Raw genomic sequence first — 11,059 nt, 5'->3', positions numbered from 1 at the left:
CAGCCCTGGCGGACCCATGCGCGCCCCTCCTCTAAGCCTGCTCGCCGTGCCGGGAGCTGATACTTCCCGCATCTTACAGTGGACAACTCAGGCCCTGGAGCTGCGGGCTAGGGAGCACGTGCAGGGAGGGTCTGCGGGGGCGGGGGGCTCAGAGCCTCGGATCCCAGCCCAGCCCAGCCCGGGCCGGCAAGTGGGTGGACGCTCGGCTCGCGGCCTAGCAATTGGGCTTCGCAGGAGGTGGACAACCGGGGGCGAGCTGGGGGCGCTTGGCGGCATTGCAAGCTCAGAATCACAAGCTCAGCTGTTGGTGAGGGACTGAGCGCTGCTGTCCCCGGGCTGGGGAGGCGCCATCGGGATGGTTGAGTGGCAGGGTGCCGGCGCGCCCGCTCACAGGCGCTCCATCCGGAAGGTGTTCTGTGTGGCTGAGTCGGCCAGAACCACGTCGGGGTCATTGAGCATGTGCAGGCCGTCCAGGGTCAGGGGGTCGATCTTGAGTTCATCCAGGGGAAACTGGCTGTCGGAGTCGAAGCTGACGTCGCCGACCCCAACCAGAGAGCTGGTCAGTTCTTTAAAGAGGCTGGGGGAGCGGGGGAGACTCTCCTGCCGCTGTGAGGATGATGTTGGGGATGCCACGGTGGCTGAGGTAGCCCAGCTGCTGTGAGTTCGGCAGGCGCCCGTGGCTGCCGATGAGGCCTATCATGGCCACCTGCGAGTAGTTGAGCGTGGATCCCGGGCTGTTCAGGGAGCTGCTGGCGTTCTGCATCATGTTGAACTACTCCAGCTGGTGGGACAGAGCATTGGCCTGCCTGGCCGCCATCTGCTGCTCATAGTGTGCGTTCCCAAACACGCTGCCCAGGGTGGAAGTGTGTTGCGGGGAGCTCCCTGGAGAGAAGCCTTGATTGGAGACTGGCGAAGTGGGAGACTGGTTGGCGAGGAGACGGGGCTAGTGCCGCTACTGCTGCAGAGCCGGCATCGAGGCGATGTGGATCTCCATCGACGGCTGGCCGGGATTCTCCGGGGGAACTGGAAGAGAGAGGATGGTACCGTGACGGCTAGCGGCGGCGCCTGTGGCCCAGGACTCAGGTTGGTGCTGGGCAACAGGGGGCCTTCGGGGGGCAGGCAGATGGGCGCCTGTCGGGGCGGCGGGGGTGGCGGCTGCTGAAACGCAGGCAGAGGGGGCGGCGGAGGCTGGGGCTGCGGCAGCGGCTCCTGGGAGTCGGTCTGGGTGAAGAAGGCGTAGGGCAGCTGCTGCTCCAGAGACAGGGGATTCAAGGCCACGGCCTGAGTGATGGATGACAGTGGGGACAGGGTGGGCAGTGCCTGCTGATGGCTCACCTCTGTGCTCAGGGACAGGGACCTGACGCTGGCTGGACGATGCTGCGGAGGGGTGCCAGGTGTGCTCATCCCCTGGCCGGCGACGCTGATGCCCAGGTGCATCAGGTTGGCCTAGAGGTTGCCGGTGCTGCTGGAGCTACTCAGTGTGGGGGAGGTGGGCTCCTCTGGGTCGAGCTGGGAGGAGAAGTGGATGTTGGTCAGGCCGGGCAGGGAACCCAGAATTGTGGGTGGCGGAGATCAGGGCTGTAGTGTTTTCCTGGTCCGCGGACGGGAAGATGTTGATTCCGCGCAGAACTTGGTCGTGGATCCTGTCTTCTTGGTTTCCCACGCTTGCTTGGAAAGGTTTTTGTCTGCCTCTGATGTGGTCTCTTCCATTCCCGGGACTGTTAACAGTAAGACTCTTTTCTGGTGCAGGTCCTGGGACCCACTAGTAAAGGATTGTGGCAGCATGGGCGTCATTGTGCTCTGGTGCAGGGCGGAGTCAGAATTGGTCCTTCTCCAGCTGGTGTCCGCGGGTGGCGAGAGGTACACTGTGCCCTAGAGGTAGCTGTTGGCCTGCCGTCCGTGTTTGTCCCTTGACAGGTGCAGACGGTGCGGGGAGCCTAGCCAGCTGCGCTCCCAGTATACCCTGTTCAGCAGCCCATGGTGCCTGGTGGTCAGGTTGGTGTCCAGGCCCAAGGATTGGAAGGGGGTCTGGAAGGGCAGGTCCATGGTGCCACTCCCGATCTGGTTCACATTGGGCAGGGAACCGCCGTAGTACTGGCCGCGCTTGGGCCCAGTTGCAGGTACTGGGATTTCTGGAGCTGGAGCCCTGCGGCCCCATCAGGCTCAGTCCCTTCATGACCTCCTCGAAGGCAGCCGTCTCCTCTGCCTGTTTCTTATGGTGCAGTGTGACCTTCTTGCTGAATATACAAGATGAAAAGAAAAATGCCAGGGTTGCTATTCTAATTTCAGACAAGATACACTTTAGTCCAAAGATGATTTTAAAAAGACAAAAAGGGCATTACATAATAGTAGAGGGATCCATTCAACAAGAAGACCTATCTTAAATATTTGTGTGCCCAACACAGGAGCATCCAGATTTGTAGAGCAGGTTTTTAGAGATCTCTGAAGAGACTTAGATAACCACACAGTAATAGTGGGAGACTTCAACACTCCACTGTCAGTACTATACATATTATTGAGGCAGAAAATTAACAGAGATAAATAGGACTTGAACTTGACGCTTGACTAAACGGGCCTAACAGGTATCTACTGAATTCTCTATCCCAAAACAGCATAGTATGCATTTGTCTCATCTGTACATAATACATGCTCTAAAATTGACCAGATAATCAGACATAAAACCATCCTCGGCCGGGCACAGTGGCTCAAGCCTGTAATCCCAGCACTTTGGGAGGCCGAGACGGGCGAATCACAAGGTCAGGAGATTGAGACCATCCTGGCTAACCCAGTGAAACCCCGTCTCTACTAAAAAATACAAAAAACTAGCCGGGTGAGGTGGCGGGCGCCTGTAGTCCCAGCTACTCCGGAGGCTGAGGCAGGAGAATGGCGTAAATCCGGGAGGCGGAGCTTGTAGTGAGCTGAGATCTGGCCACTGCACTCCAGCCTGGGCGACAGAGCGAGACTCTGTCTCAAAAAAAAAAAAAAAAAAAAAAAAAATCCTCAGCATATTGGAAAAAAATAAGATACCAAACACACTGTCAGATCACAGCACAATAAAAACAGAAATCTGTACTAAGAAAACACTCAAAACTGTACAATCACATGGAAATTAAATGACATGCTCCTGAATGACTATTGGGTAAACAGTGAAATTAAAGCAGAAATTAAAATTTTTTTGAAATGAATGAAGACGAAGATACAACATAGAAGAACCTCTGGGACACAGTTAAAGCAGTGTTAAGAAAGTTTATAGCATTAAATACCACATTAAAAATGAAAAAGATCTCAACAATCTAAAATGACACTTAGAAGAATTAGAAAACAAAGAGAAAACCAACCCCCAAGATAGAGGAATAAATAACCAAAATCAGAGCTGAACTGAAGAAAATTGAAATGCAAAAAACCACACAAAAGTCCAAAGTATCCAGGAGTTGGTTATTTGAAAGAATAAATAAGATTGGTAGACTATTAGCTAGACTAATAAAGGAATAAATAGAGAAGGTCCAAATGAATACAATCAAAAATGACTATGGGAAATACAAATACTCTCAGAGACTACCACAAACACCACTATGCACACAAACTAGAAAAGCTACAAGAAATAGATAAATTCCTGGAAACATAATAACCTTCAAGGTTGAACCAGGAAGAAATTGAATTCCTGAACAGACAAATAATTAATTCCAGAGTTAAATCAGTCACAAAATGCCTACCAAGCAGAAAAATCCAAGGAGCAGATGGATTCATGACCAAATTCTACCAGAATTATAAAGAAGATCTGGTACCATTCCTACTGAAAGTATTTCAAAACATTGAGGAGGGACTCCTCCCTAACTCATTCTATGAGGCCAGCATTATCCTGATACCAAAAGCTGGAAGAGGCACAATGAAAAAAGAAAACTTCAAGCAAATATCCTTGATGATTATTGATGAAAAAATCCTCAACAAAATACTAGAAAACCAAATCCAGCAGCATTTCAAAAAGCTAAAACACCACAATCAAGTTGACTTTAATCCTGAGATGCAAGAATGGTTCAACATATGCAAATCAATAAATGTGATTCACCACATAAACTGAACTAAAGCCAAAAACTGCATGTTCATATTAGTAGATGCAGAAGAACCTTCTGATCAAATTCAACATTCTTTTATGTTAAAAACCTTCAACAAACTAGGCGTTGAGGTAACATAACTCAAAATAATGAGACATCTGTGACAAATCCACAGCCAACATCATACTGAATAGGTGGAAGCTGGAAGCATTCCTCTTGAAAATAAGAACAAGACAAGGATTCCTTTTTTCGACACTTCATTCAACATAGTTTTGGAAGTCCTCGCCAGAGAAATCAGACAAGAGAAAGAAAGAAAAGGCATTCAAATAGAGAGGAAGTCAAGCTATTTCTCTTCACAGACAATATGATTTTCAACCTGGGAAAACCCTAGTCTCTCCCCAAAGATTCCTAGATGTGATAAACATGCCGGGCAAAGTTTCAGATTACAAAATCAATGTCCAAAATGAGTAGCATTTCTATACACCAACATTGTCCAAGCTGAATGCTAACTCAATAATACAATCCCATTCACAATAGCCACAGAAAAAAATGAAATACCTAAGAATACAGATAACTAAGGAGGTGAATTATCTCTTCTGTGAGAATTACAAAACACTGTTCAAAGAAATCAGGATACAGAAAAATGATAAAACACTCCATGTTCATGGATAGGAATAATCAATATTAGAATGATCATACTGCCCAAAGCCATTTGCAGACTTAATGCTATTCCTATGAAGCTACTAATGACATTCTTCACCACATTAGAAAAAACTGTTTTAAAATTCATAAGGAACCAAAAAAAGAGTCTGAATAGCCAAGGCAATCCCAAGCAAAAAGAACAAAGCTGGAGGTATCACATTACCCTACTTCAAACTATACTACAAGTCTACAGTAAATAAAACAGCATGCTATTGGTACAAAAACAGTGACATAGATCAATGGACCAAAGTAGAGACCCCAGAAATAAAGCTGCACAACTACAGCCATCTAATTTTTGACAAAGTTGATGACAACAGGCAATAGAAAAAGGACTCCTTAGTCAGCAGTGCTGAGATGACTGGCTAGCCACATGTAAAATATTGAAGCTTGACCCCTTCGTTACACCACACAAACCAACTCAAGATGAATTAAAGCCTTAAGGGCTGCGCACAGTGGCTCACGCCTGTAATCCCAGCACTTTGGGAGGCTGAGGCAGGTGGATCACGAAGTCAGGAGATCGAGACCATCCTGGCTAACACGGTGAAACCCAGTCTCTACTAAAAATACAAAAAAATTAGCCAGGTGAGGTGGCAGGCATCTGCAGTCCCAGCTACTCAGGAGGCTGAGGCAGGAGAATGGCGGGAACCCGGGAGGCGGAGCTTGCAGTGAACTGAGATGGCGCCACTGCACTCCAGCCCGGGTGACACAGGGAGACTCAATGCACCCCCCCCCCCCACAAAAAAAACCTTAAACAAAAACTCAGAACTATAAAACCCTGGAAGACAACCTCGGTACCATTCTTGACATAGGAACAGGCGAAGATTTTATGATGATAATTCCAAAAGCAATTGCAATGGAAGGAAAAATTGACAAATGGGATCTAATTAGACTAAAGAGCTTCTGCACAGCTGACTAGCAATAAAGTAAACAGGCAACCTACAAAATCAGAAAATTTTTGCACTATACAACTCTGAAAGGTCTAATATCTAGCATCTATAAGGAACTTAAACATTAATTTACAAGAAAAAAACAACCTAATTAAAAAGTGGGCAAAGGACATGAACAGACACTTTTCAAAAGAAGACAAATATGTGGCCAACAAGCATATGAAAAAAACTCAATATCAGTGATCATTAGAGAAATGTAAATTAAAACCACAGTGAGATACCATCTCATACCAGTCACAATGGCTATTATTAAAAACTAAAAAAAAAACCAGATGTTGGTGAGGTTGTGGAGAAAAGGGAACACTTATATACTGTTGTTGGAACTGTAAATCAGTTCAACCATTGTAGAAATCAGTGTAGCAATTTCTCAAAGAACAAAAAACAGAACTACCATTCAACCCAGAAATCTCATTATTGGGGATATACCCAAAGGAATATGAATCATTCTGTCATAAAGACACATATACATGTATGTTCACTGCAGCACTATTCACAATAGCAAGGACATGAAATCAACTGAAATGTCCATCAATGGTAAACTGAATAAAGAAAACATGGTACCTATAAACCACGGAATTCTATGCAGCTATAAAAAATAATAAGATCATGTCCTTTGCAGCAACATGGATGAAGCTGGAGGCCACTATCCTAAGTAAACTAACACAGGAACAGAAAGCCAAATACTGTTTGTTCTCACTTATAAGTGGAAGCTAAACATCGAGAACACATGGACACAAAGAAGGGAGCAACAGACCCTGAAGCCTATTTATGGATACAGGGTGAAGGTTTGGAGGAGGGAAAGGATCATAAAACTACCTATCATGTACTATGCTTATTGCCCAGGTGATGAAATAATCTGTATGCCAAAGCTCCACGACACACAATATCTCTATGTAACAAACCTGCACTTATACCCCTGAACCAAAAAGTTAAATAAATAGAATTTGGTATATGTATATCATGACATGCTACTTAGGCATGAAAAAGCATGAATTCATGTCTTTTGCAGCAATATGGATGGAACTAGAGGCTATTATTCTTAGTGAAATGACTCAGGAACAGAAAATTTAAAACTACATATTCTCATTTTATAAATAGATGCTAAACAATGGGTACACACAGATACAAAGTGATATAAAAGACACTGGAGATTACAACTGGTAAGAAGAAAGGAGTCAGAAGAGGGATGAAATACTATCTTTTGGGTACAATGTACACAATTTGTGTGAAAGGTACACTAAAAGCCCAGATTACACCACTATGCAGTGTATCTTAGTGACATCACTGCACCAGTACCCCTATATTCATAAAAATAAGCAATTATTTTTTTAAAAAAAGCTCTTCCTAATTTTAATGAAACTTTTTACATATTGAGAACATAGTGGAATCGATCTTGGTTGTACGAATCACTTACTGGTACCTCATTACTAGATTCACTTGATTCACTAGATAAAACTTGGAAGAACACATTTATAATTTGATTTTTGTCTTCATATGTTGAAATCGCTTTAGTTTTGGCAAGTTATATCCAGGTAATTGGTGTGGATCAACTAAGTTTGATCCTTAATACTATAGAAAGGAGGAAATGTCACATTATTTTGTATGTCTGTCAAGGTATATTATTTACAGCAAATATTTTAAATATTTGCTTTCATCGAAACAAACACAGTTACTCTAAGGACAATCACTGTTAAGGACAATAACTGTTTGTCTCTTCATATTTATATATACTTTGTTAACAAAATACAGATTTTCCCAGTTGTATGGTCATGCAGACAAAGCTTCTGGCTAGACTTTTTTTATACTATGAAAATTTAGTTCTGCATGCTAAAAATGAGTATAATTTACCACTCAACGTAATAAAATAGCTTCTCCTCTGTCCCCTCTCTCTGGCTTCTGAAAAACTTCAAAGTCTGCAGGCTGAGAGACCATTTCAGGAATTAGATAAAAATGTATAAGATATTCACTATTTCTCTGAATAACATTTTGTAACTATTATGTCCATAAATTAAAGCATCTGATTTTATAATAGTGTTTGAAAATCTTATAAAATATCAAGAATAACAGTGATGGCTTTTTTAACTGCTGACACATTGAGAACTGAGCATTTTGCTAATGGTTATACATAATGACCTTTGTAGTAGGTGCTACTGCAATAGGAGCCGAGTTAGAACTTTCTCATCCAGTAAGAAATGAAATCAAAGTAGCAGTATGACTCCAGAGCTCAAACTCTGAATCTTTATGATACAGTAATTTTAGCTAAGATTTGTAGCGTTATTGTTATGTGCTGGTTCTATTCTAAGTGGCTTACATGTATTTACTCCTTCGTTCCTTACAATAACTTTATGAAGGCTCTAGGTAGTGTTGTAACTATTTTATAGATGAGGAAACTAAGGTAAATGAAGTTTAAGCAAGTTGCTCAAAGTCATCATTTAGTAAATTGTGGTTTCAGAATTTAAATCCAGGCAATCTGGCTCTAGAGCCCTCCAAATTAACTTAGCTGTGCTGCCTAGACTCTTCTAAATCATCTGCAGCTCAATTTAACCAGTTTTATGTTCCAGCAATAATGTATGTTGTTAATTGACTATCTTCCTGAATATTCTTAAAGACCAGCAGGGCTGGGTCTCGTCAAACCCACCTACTAGAATGCATAAGTATGAAAGAACAAAACTGAGGTAATTCAAGGAGTCTTATGTTTTCAAAACTTCAGAGCAATGCGCAGTTCATGGGGGCCACTGGCATTGGTCCCATGAAACTCCACCAGTGAAATGATTTCTTTGAACCTCAGTTAGCACTTGAAGGCCTCTTTCTCAGTTCTCAGCCCAGTTGATATCAGGAGCAATTATTGCCTAACATTAGGTGAAAACTGTTTTGACATGTTGGCTTAGCCATGGGAGTAACCCTAGTATTGTCATATATTGACATTTTTATGATCATAAGCATAGCCTACATAGATTCTCTTAAATCTTCCAAATACATATTGAATTTTTCTTTGCTTTGACATACAACATTTAAAAATACATATATCTCTTCCTTGGTGTACTCAACTCTTTATTCAAGTGTCCCCTCTAGGGAGCTGTCTAACTCTCAGGACTTGCCCTTTACTACTTCATAATTGTTCAGCAGTTTTGTTATTTGTGTGATTTCACCATGTTCTTTTTCTAAGGACTCATACGCACTTTTGTATTCCTGAAGGCTAGTACAAATCCTAAAAGATAAAACACACATAAAAAACAAGATATTTGATCAAGAAACTTGCCTTTCCTGAATGTTTTTAAATCAGATCTTCTGTTTTCGTTTTAGTTTTCAAACAAATGATTTTATTTCCTGCATATCTTGGAGGGTAGCAATTCCCTTTACTATTCAAGGCATTTTTGAGGCATTTCTGTATAATTCATACTAAATGTAGTGCACAGAAGCTGGCATTAGGGTATGCATATTAATTATTTATATGCAATTTAAGGATCATGGGACCTAGCACCGCTGGAACATGTAACTCTTGCTGTCGTTTCTAAAGTAGTACTTCATTGCATCCTGTGTTACTATTTTGTTAGATCACATTTTCCTGTTCACCCAAACAAATGTCTGATAATACTAAAATCTTCACTTTTGCATTAGCTAAAGCAATTATGAATGTGAGAAGATGGAAGTTGCTAATATAAAACGATTACACTTTATGGCTCATCTTTTTCACTCCCTAGGAGCGGAAATATATGCCTTTTGGATGCTTTTTCTTCATGAGCCGTATATTTTAAAGACTTCACCTTGAAGTCTGTTTTTCTCATACTTGAGCATTTTCTGTTTATACCCATTGATTTTGCCTTGAAGCAATATTTAAAGAAATGTAATTTCAAACTAAAGATGAAATAAGGTTCACTTGCTTCTGACCTCCAACCCAACAATTCTCATTGGCACAGTGTGACTCTTTCACTGATGAAGATAAAGGGAATTAAGATAAAGGCAGAGGGTTAATCATTAATTAAAAGCAGTGATCTCAAGATATATTATATTCCAACTATCAAAAGAATTATCTAAAATAGATTTAGAGGTGAAGCTCTACTTGAACTTTGGAATTGACACAATGTCTCATTCTTAACGGGTCACCTATGACCACTAATCCCTGAGACAGTGGGGATATTATCCGGAAGTACTTAAGCCCAGTAGCTCCTGAAATGCTTACCTGGCTATTATCAAATTGAAGTCAAGAGTGACAAGAAAGAAAAAAAAATGATTAAAATATTAGTTGTGAATTTTCTGTTTCAAGACATGTCCTTATAAAAGTGCTACCAATCATTCTAGGCTAATGTCTGGGTTTGTAATTTACCTCTGAATGAACCTATATGGGATTGCAAATTGAAGAAAGTTGGTCTTTGGCAGAAATATTGCTGTCATTCTACTTAATGTAGTGTTTTTCCCTTCTTTAGGTGCATTTTCCAACTCCCAAGCCCCCAAACACTTTTGTTTTCTTTCATGATCATTCTCCTGTCAAAACTTGCACTCTGAAAAGACCTACCCTTAGACATGTCCAGTAAAAGTCAGACTGAAATGTACTTCATCTCCCAGACCATCTTCACTGAAACAAAAGGTAATGCCTTAAAACTGGGAAAATATCTGAGCTTCTAGAATTTCAAGAAGTAGCAAGCATATGAGACATATGCTATAGTCAGCACCTACCTGGCTTCTTCCTGTGGGCTAGATAATCACTCGTTTATAAGGCACTGTAAAGGAAAAAAAATTACTCTCATGAATAAGATATGAAGATTAAGATCTGTATCTCTGGATTCCTAATATCCTAAATTTGATAAAATTTCACATTAAATGTATACCATTTAATTTGGAAATTAAAAATATTAGATTAAAAAAAGCACAAAAAGAAAGTAAATTTTTTAAAAAATAGAATTTAAGCACAAGAGATTATCCCATCTTGTCTCTTAACTAGTACTTCCTCTAACACTGAGAAACCATCTCCTCTTTTCATTTAGAATTAGTACCTAGTAATTTATCGCTTGAAAGTTATATTCCTTTAACCATCCTTAAACTTACCTCATTGAGCACATCCTGTAGAAAGAACCTCATCACAACTTCAGCAAGCACCTTGAGCATATGACCCCTTAACAACAACAGCAACAGCAACAACAACAACAAAACAAGTTGAAAAAAGCAACTGAAAATGAGAGATAAGCTGAACACTATCTAGAAGATTTTCCCTCTCATTCCTGCTCTTGATTGTCCCATCAGTATTGTCTTTTTGGGATTAAGAATCTATAATGTGGAATTTCTGGGCTGATTCTGGTTTCCAGTTACTATCCCCCCATCATAGCCATTATTTAGGAGCCTTGCTGTAAATTGTCTAATTTC

The 11,059-nt window shown here is 41.6% G+C and overlaps 1 pseudogene; it reads right to left on the bottom strand.

Moving 5' to 3' along the window:
* Positions 1-218: 218 nt before the first annotated feature.
* Positions 219-10,749, bottom strand: LOC101014461 (annotated as a pseudogene).
* Between the last annotated feature and the right edge of the window lie 310 nt (positions 10,750-11,059).

This window comes from Papio anubis, chromosome 14, assembly GCF_008728515.1.
Source record: "Papio anubis isolate 15944 chromosome 14, Panubis1.0, whole genome shotgun sequence".
In the NCBI taxonomy this organism is placed as follows: Eukaryota; Metazoa; Chordata; class Mammalia; order Primates; family Cercopithecidae; genus Papio; species Papio anubis.
The sequence above is the reverse complement of the archived record's forward strand: the minus strand, read 5'-3'. Positions and strand labels throughout refer to the sequence as shown.